The sequence below is a fragment of the Spermophilus citellus genome (assembly GCF_964194105.1).
Source record: "Spermophilus citellus genome assembly, chromosome: 3".
Taxonomy (NCBI): domain Eukaryota; kingdom Metazoa; phylum Chordata; class Mammalia; order Rodentia; family Sciuridae; genus Spermophilus; species Spermophilus citellus.
The window spans coordinates 1,382,156-1,392,817 of record NC_138184.1 but is presented as its reverse complement, the minus strand read 5'-3'; positions in this window follow the sequence as shown (position 1 = coordinate 1,392,817).

The following is a 10,662-nucleotide window of genomic DNA, read 5'->3' as shown; positions in this document are numbered from 1 at the left end:
ACCCTGTGAGCATCTCCGGGACTCTCTGGTGCCCCTGGTAGGAGGTGGAGTGCACCTCAGAGCCTGTGCACACAGGCGGGCTCCAGCCTGGGCCTCACCCCAGCCTTCTTAGTGTCCCTGGGGGGAGTCTCCAGAGCAGGCCCCAGGGCTGTGGGCAGGGCAGGTCCTTCTGGGTGGCGTCCTGGGCCCTGAGGGTACAGGGCAACAGTCCCTGCCTCCAGGCCAGGAGCTACCCAGTTGTGACAGCCAAACATGTCCCAAGAGGTGGCCCAGGGTCCCCTGGTGGCAGAATCAGTCCCATTTGAGAGCCTCTGGATCAGGGGTCACCACAGTAAACACTGCCCCGCGTCCACTGGCTGAGCAACTCAGTTCCTAGACAGGACAGGATGCCACGCCTGCCTGCCTGGGCAGCACTGCTGAGCACCCTCCACCAGGGCTGAGCCATCCCCTGACTCTGTGCCCCTCCCGAACCCTGTCCTGCACCACCCCGTGCCCTGGGTCTGCCCTGCAGCCCTGCTGGGTGGCAGCTCCTGCCGGCTGTGTCCTCTGCTCCTTCCTGATGCTCTGCTCACCTGTCCCTGCCCTGGAGGTCAGCAGTGCTTTCTTCAGGTCCAGTCCTGGCCGACAGAGGGCAGGCTGCCTGGGTCGCTGGGGGGCCCTGTGCCTCCAGGGTTCTGGCTGCACACCTGGGCCCAGGTGCGGCTCACAGACCTGCCGCCTGCGCCCCAGGCACAGTCTAGGGTTCTCAGTGCACTGACTGTGGATGCTGCACAACCACGGCCTCCGCCCAGCTCCCGGACGGTCCACCACCCCAAAGGAAGCCGTGACCCATGAGTCTGTCCCCAGCCCTGCACCGCGAGTCCACGTCCCGTCTGTGCACACTCCTGTTCCTGGGTCACACACTGTGGCTCTCACTGAGCATAAGGTCCTCAGGTCCCTCGGCATGGCCGCTGCCACCGTATTTCTGCTGGTCGTGGGACGTTCCAGCACAAGGATGCGCGTTCTGCGGTGCCCTGTCCCCCGCTGGCTGGGCTCCCCCATGTTCCAGCTCCGCTGCCCTGTGCTGCCCTTCACTCTGTACTTCTGCTGACCTCCTGGGTGGCCTCCCAGGGGTGCTGCTGGGCCACCGCCCTTCTCCCGAGCCAGTCAGTGGGTGGAAGACAGGAGCAGCTGGCAGCTGCTGCCCCTCCCCTGGGAAAGCAGCAGAGGTGGCCTCAGCCCCAGGCCACCGGCTCTGTCACTCTGCTGCTCAGCCTCTGGAGACAGCCCTAGCCTCCCGGGAGAGGCTGGAAAGCGTAGGAAGTGCGGTCAGCCCACGCCACCCCCAGCCCCTCGCCCTGGCCCCCCAGTGCTGATTCACCAGCTGCTGGAAACTTCTCCGTGCTCCGCTGCTGCCCTGGTCTTGACCTCAGCATGTGACCAGCACGAGGCTGGCGGAGGCCCCACGGCCAGGTCCCTGGAGGGCCATGATGCGGGGAGCTGCCAGGGTCTGCACAGTGGCCTGCAGTGGCACAGCCCTCTGCATCCGCCCAGCCTACACCTGTCCCCTGGGCTGGCCAGGCCATCTGCTGAGACTCCTGGGAACAGAACCTGGCCAGCGCACCGTCCACCCAGCGTCCTCCTCAGCCCCTGCTGCCCACAGGTGCTGAGAAGCCAGCCTTCTGGTCACTGGTCCACCGGGAGACAAAGGCCCCCTGGCACAGAAGGGCAGCCAGGTGGAGGCTGTGTTGGTCTCTGAGGCTGTGACCAAGCGAGGGTGACAGCACAGGGTGTCCTCTGGGTGACTCCAGAGCCCCTGCAGTCACCCTCTGCACAGTGCTCCTCTCCACCGAGCTCTGACCTCCTGTCCCTGGGTATCAGACTCCAGGGACCTCCCGGGTGGGCCCTGCAGCATGTCCTTCTGTCTTGCTCCCAGGGTCCCCTGGCCACCCACACTGTGCTGTGTAGAGCCTTGCTCCTTTTTTATTTATTTTTTTCCTTTTTCCCCTGTGCTGGGGATTGAACCCAGGGTGCTCTACTACTGAGCTGCATCCCCAAAACCTTTTTTAAATTTTGTTTTATTTTCAGACAAGGTCTTGATAAGTTGCCAAGGTGGCTGGAATTTGTGATCCTCCTATCTCAGCCTCCCCAGTGGCTGGGATGATAGGTGTGGCCACCACACCCAGCTTGTCTTGCTCATTTTCATGGCTGAGTAATACTCCATTGTATGGAAGGACCACTTTTAAATTAGTAATTTTTTAATATTTATTTTTCAGTTTTTGGCGGACACAACATCTTTGTTTTATATGTGGTGCTGAGAATCGAACCCGGGCTGCACACATGCCAGGCAAGCGCACTACCACTTGAGCCACATCCCCAGCCCTAAATTATTAATTGATGAACAGTTATGTGGCTTCCACTTTTGTTTCGTGAATACTGATGTTATGTACACAGGTGTATAAACATAGGTGTAGCTTTCCTATTTTAAAAAATAGTTTAAAGAGCTGGGCACCGTGGTGCATGCCAGCAATCCCAGTGGCTTGGGAGGCTGAGGCAGGAGGAACATGAGTTCAAAGCCAGCCTCAGCAAAAGTGAGGCCCTAAGTAACTCAGTGAGACCCTGTCTCTAAATAAACTACAAAATAGGGCTGGGGATGGGGCTCAGTGGTCGAGTGCCCCTGAGTTCGATCCCTGGTACCTCCCCTAAAAAAATAGTTAAAGGAAATAAGGAAGCCAGCAGGGAGGAGGGAAGGGAAGATTCACTGTTGCTAGCTGCAGCCTGAGAAGCAGGGGAGACAGAATCCTGTCACTCAAAATCCAATGCTGGATGGGGCGGGACCTGGGTTCGATCCTCAGCACCACAGAAAAATAAGGCATTGTGTTGTGTCCATCTACACCTAAAAATAAATAAATATTTTTTAAAAAACAACAATGCTGGGGTTTGGAGGGGGCGGGCAAACTGGGCTCCAGCTGTTGGGGTGGTGGAGAGGGTAGGGCGAGGTTGGCCATCAGAAGGATGGAGCAGCTGGGCCGGCCATTTGTCACAGCCACAGGAAGCCAGCGCCCGGCCTGCACCCACAGAGCCCTGGGCGGGGTGGGCGCAGTTTCCCACGCAGCTGTAGGTGTGGCCTGCAAACCTAGAGACAGGCGGACTCCGCGGAGCAGAAGTCGGGGTGTCGGGGACCAGCCTGGGGCGCAGAGACTTAAAGGACCCGAGGGAGACCCGGGTTCATCCCAGCACTGCAGAAGACAGACACCGTAAAAATAAAGGGCCGGAGCAGCTGAGGACCTGCGGGGGGCTTGGGGCGGTGGGGACTCAGAGCAGAGTGAAGACCAGATGTTCCCCCTGGGAAAGGCCTTTTCAGGGAGAGATATGCCAAGGGATTGGATGTCGAGGTGCAGACATCTTGGAAATGAGGTGTGAGGTGAGGAGAAGGACCTCGAGGGCCCAGGGGCGAGACAGGCGAGAGGGACGGTGGCTGGACCACAACCCGAGGAGACACTGTGTGGGGACAGAGGCTAGCTGCCCAGGCGGGGCGGGCGCAGATCCCCAGTGCGGCCTCCCGGGGTTCTTTGTATCAGAATTTCACAAAAGCACAAGTCAGACAGGAATGAGGCCCCTCAGCTGTAAGCTGGAGCCTAAGAGGAAGCCCACGAGGACAGTAGCTCCAGGCAGACTCCAACTAAGGACAAAGGGGCATGGGGCCACCTCTTGATGTCCTGTAGAGGTGGGGTCTCAGCTGCCCTGCGCTCCACCACACCTTGGCACACACCACGGAGCCTTATCGTGGCATTGTACTCCCCACCTTGGGGCTGATTTTGTAAGCTGTTACAGCCAATGTGGCCCTGTCCCAGGAATGGGCCTTCTAGGCATGTGCTATGGCAGGGAGAGGCCCTGGTCGTATTTTCAGAGCAGGACAGACTATTGGCTGTCTCAGAGGCTGGGTGACCCTGTCTTTCTGGTTCTGACTTCTTGGTCTCTCGGCTGACCACAGAGTCTCAGGGTCAGCCTGCCTCCCCGACTCCGGCCTCCAGCTATGCTGTCTTCATCCTACGGCCTTGAAGACCCCTTCGTTCTCTATTTAACTCCCGATTTTCTGACACGTCTGTCAATCCCATGGGACTGAAGGCTGGCTTGGCTGTCGGGTGGTGATCTGAAGACGAGTGCAGACATCAGACTAATTTATTAGTGGAACAGGGAATTGAGCCCAGGGCCACTTTACCACCAACACATCCCCAGCCCTTTGTGTTTTGAGACAGAAGCTCACTTAGTAGTTAAGGTTTCCCTAGGTTGCCAAGGCTGACCTTGAGCCTGACATTCTTGCCTCTGCTTCCCAAGCAGCTGGGTGACAGGCGACAGTGTCACCTGCCCAGGAAGAATATGGACCTTTTAAAAGCTCTCTCAAGGAATGTCCGACATGGGGGTGTGGGTAGGGGCTGCAGACAGGAGACCCCCCAGTGCTCCAGTGGGAAGGAAGTGGGGTTCAAGAGGGTCCCGGTGGGAGGTGAACTTGGGGTCTTAAGGATCCTGCAGTTAGCTGAATCACAGCTCCCAAAGACATCTACATGGTCACCCTGGAACCTGTGAATTGGTCGCCTCAGGTGACAAAAGGAACCAGCTCAACTTGAGCCCTGGGCCTTCAGCATGTCCACTCCCCTACAGCCACCCCGAGCACGCTCCAGGGGTACGCAGAAGTCCTTTCACGGTGTCCTCGCGCAGGGTCTGACTTTGGCTGATGGCCAAGAAGAGCGCAGAGGAGGGCTGTCCGGGTGGTCCTGGGAGACACTATTGCCTGGCTGCTGCACCCCGAGAGGTGGCTCAGAGCCTCACCACCTGCCCCTCCAGCAAGGTAGGGGTGCTTGAAAGGGATGTCTCCTGGCCACCTGGTCAGAGCTGCTGGAGCTGGTCCCCAGGGGAAACAGGCCCAGGAGGCCAAAGTCAGTCGTACAGCCGGGCATAGGAGAGGCTGACCTCGCCAGACCGTGGACCACAACCAGGGGCCCGACGTCTCCACCCAAAAGCAGGGGCCAGCGAGGCGCGGAGGGAATGTTCGCAGGCCCTTTAAGAAGTTCCCGGTCCTGCCGGCGCGGCCCGACTACGACTGTCTCATTGGGTAGACTTGGGCGTTAGCCACGCCCTTCGGGTGTCTGGAATCCTATTGGTCCAGCACCCAGGCACCGCCTCTCACCCCTGGAGCCCGGGAGACCCGCCGGTTCGTTGACGCAAACGTGTTTCTTTGGCAACCGCTCCCCGACCGGACCCGCCCTCTAGCCAACGCGCATGCGCGTGGCCGCTAGGGCTCCCCGAGGCTCGCAGGCGGTTCCCCGGGGTCCGTCGTGTCCCATCTCCCGCCGCCCGTCACCTTGGGGCGGAGAGCGAGCTGAGCCCCAGAGATCGTCCTCCCGAAAGGCACGTCCACGGAGTGGAAAAGGGTGTGGCGCGGTGGAGACCCCGCAGACCGGGCAGGCTGGTGGCCGGTGGCCTAGCCGCCGGCGGTAGGTCGCTGGAGGGTTTGGCAGCGCAGCAGATCCACGCACCAGGGCGAAGGCAGCCTGAGCCAGACCTCGGCCCATCCTCACACCGCAGCCCAGGCAACGACAGGTCTCCGCGCGCTGCCCGGTCCCCAGCTCTGGGGTCGGGGGGCCTGCTGCAGTCGGGGACCAGCTGGCTGGACCTTCCTTGCTTTTCCCCTCTGCAAGATGGGAATGGGGAATGCCGCCGTGTTCCTGCCTGGATGAGCCTCCTATGGCTGCTGCAACAAGTCAGCACAAGTTCAGGACCTTGAAGGGGCCCCAAATGATCCCCTCAAAGACCTGGGGCCTCCCAGAATTCCTGAGGCCCCGGAGAGTCCATGTCCCCCTCCTCCGCTCCTAAGCCCCCTCAGCCCTCAGCTCCTGCCCCTTCCTCCAGCTCCAGGGCCAGCAGCAGTGTCTCCCAGACTGTCTGATTCTGACCCTCCTGCGTCCTCTCATGGGACCTGTGGTGACCACAGGGTGACCCCAGCTCAGGGTCTCCTCTGATCCCACCTGTAGAGTCTCTTCTGCCATGGAAAAGTGCCAGTCACCTCCCAGGATCTGCACAGGTACCCTGAAAGCACCCTCTCCAAAGTAGGATGTGATGCCCCTGGTCCCTGGGACTGGGTGGGTAGCCAAGTCCTTCCGGTTCTCCCTGAGGGCCACACAGGTGTCCTATGGGTTTCATCAGTGGGTATAACTTAGAGGATGTGGCAGGAGGAAGTCAGATGACAAGCCAGGTGCCTGGACCTCAGTTACTGGGGCAGGGTGGTGGCCTTTGCCCATTTGCTGGGCTAGCCCTGCCCCCATGCCTCCTTTGGGGACTGTGCACTGACCAACCCCCAGAGAGTCCAGACATGTGATGCTACCCGGTCAGAGCAGGACAGGCCCCAGGGCTGCCCAGCGGCCCACCCCCAGTCCAGGACAGCAGGCCCTGGCTCCATCCCCAGCACTGCTGATCCACTGGAATCGAGCATGCCTGAGTCAGTCGGCAGGAAGGGACACTTACAGCCACTTGCATCAGATGGCCCCACGGTCAGGAATGCCAGCTCAGCAGGAGGCCTGTGATGGCCTTGCCATGCCCCTCACTTAATTGTGGACCCTCCTTGGGGCTGTGGTCCCCGTCCCTGGATGAGGTGGGGGTGCAGTCTAAGCTGGGTGCTGGGCCTGGACACCTGATTCCACCTCTGGAAATCCAACCTCCCAGGAGCTAACTGTGATGGCTAGGGTGCTGCCATCTGGCTCTCCCACACCTGCTGGTGCCTGAGGGCAGTCCTGCATCTCCTAAGCCTTGCTGGCCAGCTCTGAGCAGGGCAGGAGGGAAGCTAGCCACCCCCTGAAAGGCACAGCTCAGTCTTGTGAGGAGGCTGCAAAGTCCCAGCAACACAGGCAGGTGCCCATGAACAGCAAGACTCCCCTCGACAGCCAAGTTGGCTCTGTGTCCTATGGGCTAACAGCAGTGCTAGAAAACCCGTCTCAGGTTATGGGAGTGAGATGACACTCCAGGAGACAGGAGGCTGAGAAGTCAGCCAGCCTTCTGAGACGACTCAGTCAGCAGCGGCCAACAGAGCACGGTCTGCCCCATTCTGAAAACAATAAGATTCGAGGCTCCCAGAAGAGAAGGGTAATTCCAGGTGAGGGGCCAACGTGTGTGGAATCCTCACCAAAATGAGGCACAGTCCCCCCACCTTAGCAAATGCAGTGCACACCCTGCTGGAGACGGAAGGTGGCCTTGGCCCCTGGATCACACACATGGGACTTGCTGCACATGAAGTCTGATGAAGGCCACAGGCAACCAGAGTTCTGCCTCTGCACATGGGGAGCTGAGACCGAGTTCCTGCTTACCCCATGGGTGCCATTAAAGCTCTTCCCCTTCATCCTCTGCCGAGTCAGCCTGGGGTCTCTGTCCCCCAGTGCTGTCAGACACCACAGAACCGCCCCGACCCACCCCCAGTAAAGTCTTGCCTGTGCTTAAATTATTTCCAGTTCCAGGGTTCATGTGTACAGCTCAGGATCCAAGAACCCGACACCGCGCCTGGTGCCCACTTATGCGTGTGCGCAGGGGTGCACACAGGCCCAGCACCCACTGTTGCTCCCACCTGTTTTGCCTGCCCAGCCACAGGCTCAGGGCCTGTCTGCGGCATCTGCTTCAGGGACACACTACACGGTCTCTAGGCTGCAGGAGGGGAAGGATCTTTACCGCCACCCTCCAGTAGGGTTGCCAGACAACACAGGTGAACTTCAGGTCCTCAGGAACCCTCGCTCACCTGGGGGCATCTATGCGTGGGCGTACTGACGCCTGGGATGTCTACGGAAAATTTGTTACTTATCTGAAATTCAGATCTACCTGGGCATCACAGTCTACCTCTGCTGCCCTATGCACAGGGTTCCCTTCCTGGCTGTGGGGCAAATGACTGAGAAGGTGACAGGTGGCACGGGAGCCCAGGACATCCTGGGACCCTCAAGAAATGGGACTTGTTCCTGGGCATTTTGTGGAACCCTGGCCTCTCTGCCAGGGTCCAGGAAGCCCTGGTCATGGGACACCTGGCAGGCCAGCTAGAGTGAGGGCCAGGCCAGGCTGGCTGGGGTCTCTCGTGGGAAGAGGGTGGAGCTGACGACCGAGAGGGAGACAGCAGGTGCACATGGGGCCTGTGAGGGTCCACAAGGACGTGAGAAGAGGAAAAGCAGAGTCCTGGGCTGGGAGGGCCCTGGAGCCCATCCACATGGCCCCCCTTGAGTGGTCTCCCAGCCCCCACCACCACTCTGGCTCCCTGGGCCTGATCTGCCCCCAGAGCACCCTAAAATGGGATGGGGGCCAAGGCCTGCGGTCACTGTCAGTCACTTGCCTTGGGTATCAATGCCTGTTGGTGCCCAGGTCAGGAAGGGCTAGGCTGCCAGGGCACAAGCATGTGGCTGAGCCTGGGTGGGGGACACGTGGGCTCACAGGCCGGGCCTCAGGCCTGCCCTCAGTGTGGACACAGGAAGCCGCGACTAGGGCTTGGTCCAGCCTGGGAAGGCACCTTGGCCAGGGAGGAAGGCTGCCCCGGGAGAGAGGAGAGGGGCTCAAGAAGTGGTCCAGGACAGAGGGATCCCCAGGGGTGGGAGGAAGGACAGGATGGAGGCCAGGGAACCCTGCCCACTGAGGCACGACAGGGCACCCCGGAGTGTGACCCTCCACTTCCTGTTTGTTCTCATTTTGGGGGCCAGCACCTCCAGGACCTTCTGCTCGAGGGCCTCTGGCTGTCAGTTCCCCAGGTCAGCCCTAAGTCTCCTCCAGGGCTGGCCATCTCTCCTGGGGTTTGGCGGGCACCCCTCCTGGGCCTTGCCAGTGCAGCCTGCTGCGCTGGGCCCCCGTTCTTTGCCCTTGGTGGACCTGCCCTGGTCACGTCCATGGCCCAGCCCAGCCACATCAGGAGGATCCAGGGCCCCGCTTCCTGCCTCCTGCCAGGGAGCCATGCCTCCCCAGACAGGTGGGGTCTTTCTCCAGAGGCCTGCCAGACCCTTGGGGTTGAGGCAGAGCCAGCCGCCCTCCTGCTGCCCTGGCCACCATCACGTTGAGGCCCCTGGGCACCCAGCACCTCTGGGAGCTTGGCTTATGAACGGGCATCTGTGGGGAAGAAACATGGCTGGCGGCCAGCCCCAAACAAGGCAGAGCAGGACAGGGCAGGCTGAGCGGCAGCAGCCAGGCACCCTTCCTGTTCCCACTGGCTGCACCCAGGGTCTGGATCAGGGCCTGGCCGCCTGTGGGAGGGCCACCTCACCCTGGCCAGGACCCCCATCACAGGAGCTGGACTGAGGGGCTTGGGCCAGTCTGTAGGGTCTCCAACCTGCCCCAACCCAGGAAATTAGTGTTGCAGGGGCATAGGTGGGTCCCTGTGTGTTCTAGCCTGTGCTGTGGACGTGCGTGCACGTGGGAGACTGCCTCGGACACAGGGAGCCGTGTGTGTGTGTGCCAGGTCCTCCCAGCACACCCCCCCCACAGGTCACCCTCCCGGCTCCTGGTCCTCAGGCAGGACTTGGCTCTCTCCGAGGGTGGAAGCAGAGGTCTCAGCTGGGTGACCCTCAGCATCCAGCATGTCTGGGCACATGTGCAGATGTCACAACAGGGGTGTCCTGGTCTGGAGTGGAGGCCAGGGATGCTACTCAGTGCCCTGCAGTGCCCAGGACACCATCCACAGTGCCAGGGGGACTGGGCAGAAGGAACCCAGGGCCAGGGGTCTGCATTTCCTCAGTTTTATTACCCACAGAGTAAGACTTCTAAAGGGACCCACCTGCTGGGCTGCAGCAGATGCACAGACGCACACGCACAGACGCACACACAGATGCACACACAGACACACAGACGCACACTCACACACACGCACGCACACACACACTACCATGATGCACAGGACAGGGCCTGGCTCAGGTTTGGGGAGCAGGCCCATCAGCTCGGGCTCCCACACTAGGCCCATACCTGGGCTTGGCTGGACTCGAGCCAAGGTGCTGGGCAAGATCTCACTCCAGGGCTGCTCCCTGTGGCTGCATGAGGGACAAACTCACTTGGGTCCCACTTGAGGGAGGACACAGCTAACCCCCCAACCAAGAACACACATCCCAGTCACCCCAGGAAATGCTTCAGCTGACTGCCATGAGCTGAGTTGTGTCCCCAGGAAAACCTGTGTGTGTCCTGAGTCTTGCACCTGTGAGGGGGACTTCATTTGGAAACAGGGCCTTTGCAGGTGTGAGGAGTGAAGGTGTAGCCCCGAGGGCGGTTCTGTCCAAGGTGGGTGCTGACACATGACAGCTGTCCTTAGAAGAGGCACACTGGGTTGGGGAGAGATGCCCCAGGAAGACAGGCAGGGGCTGGAGCAGTGCAGGCACCAGCCAGGGCTGTCCCAGCCCCAGGGGTTGGGAGAGGCAGAAAGGGTCCTCCCTTGGCCACTGGTGGGACCGCGGCCCTGCGCACGCCGGGGTCTCAGACCTCTGGGCTCCCGAGCACAGCAGCGTCCATTCCCACTGTTGAGATCGCCCAGCTCGCGGTCATTTGCTACTTGAGTCTTTGGGAGCCCATACCCCTCCTGGGCTGGGCCAAAGCTGTGCCAGGTGAGGGACAGACATTCATGGGGAGTGGCCTTTCCTCCCACCGGTTGGTGGTGTGTGGGAGAGGTGCAGAGTCCAGCCTGACCTC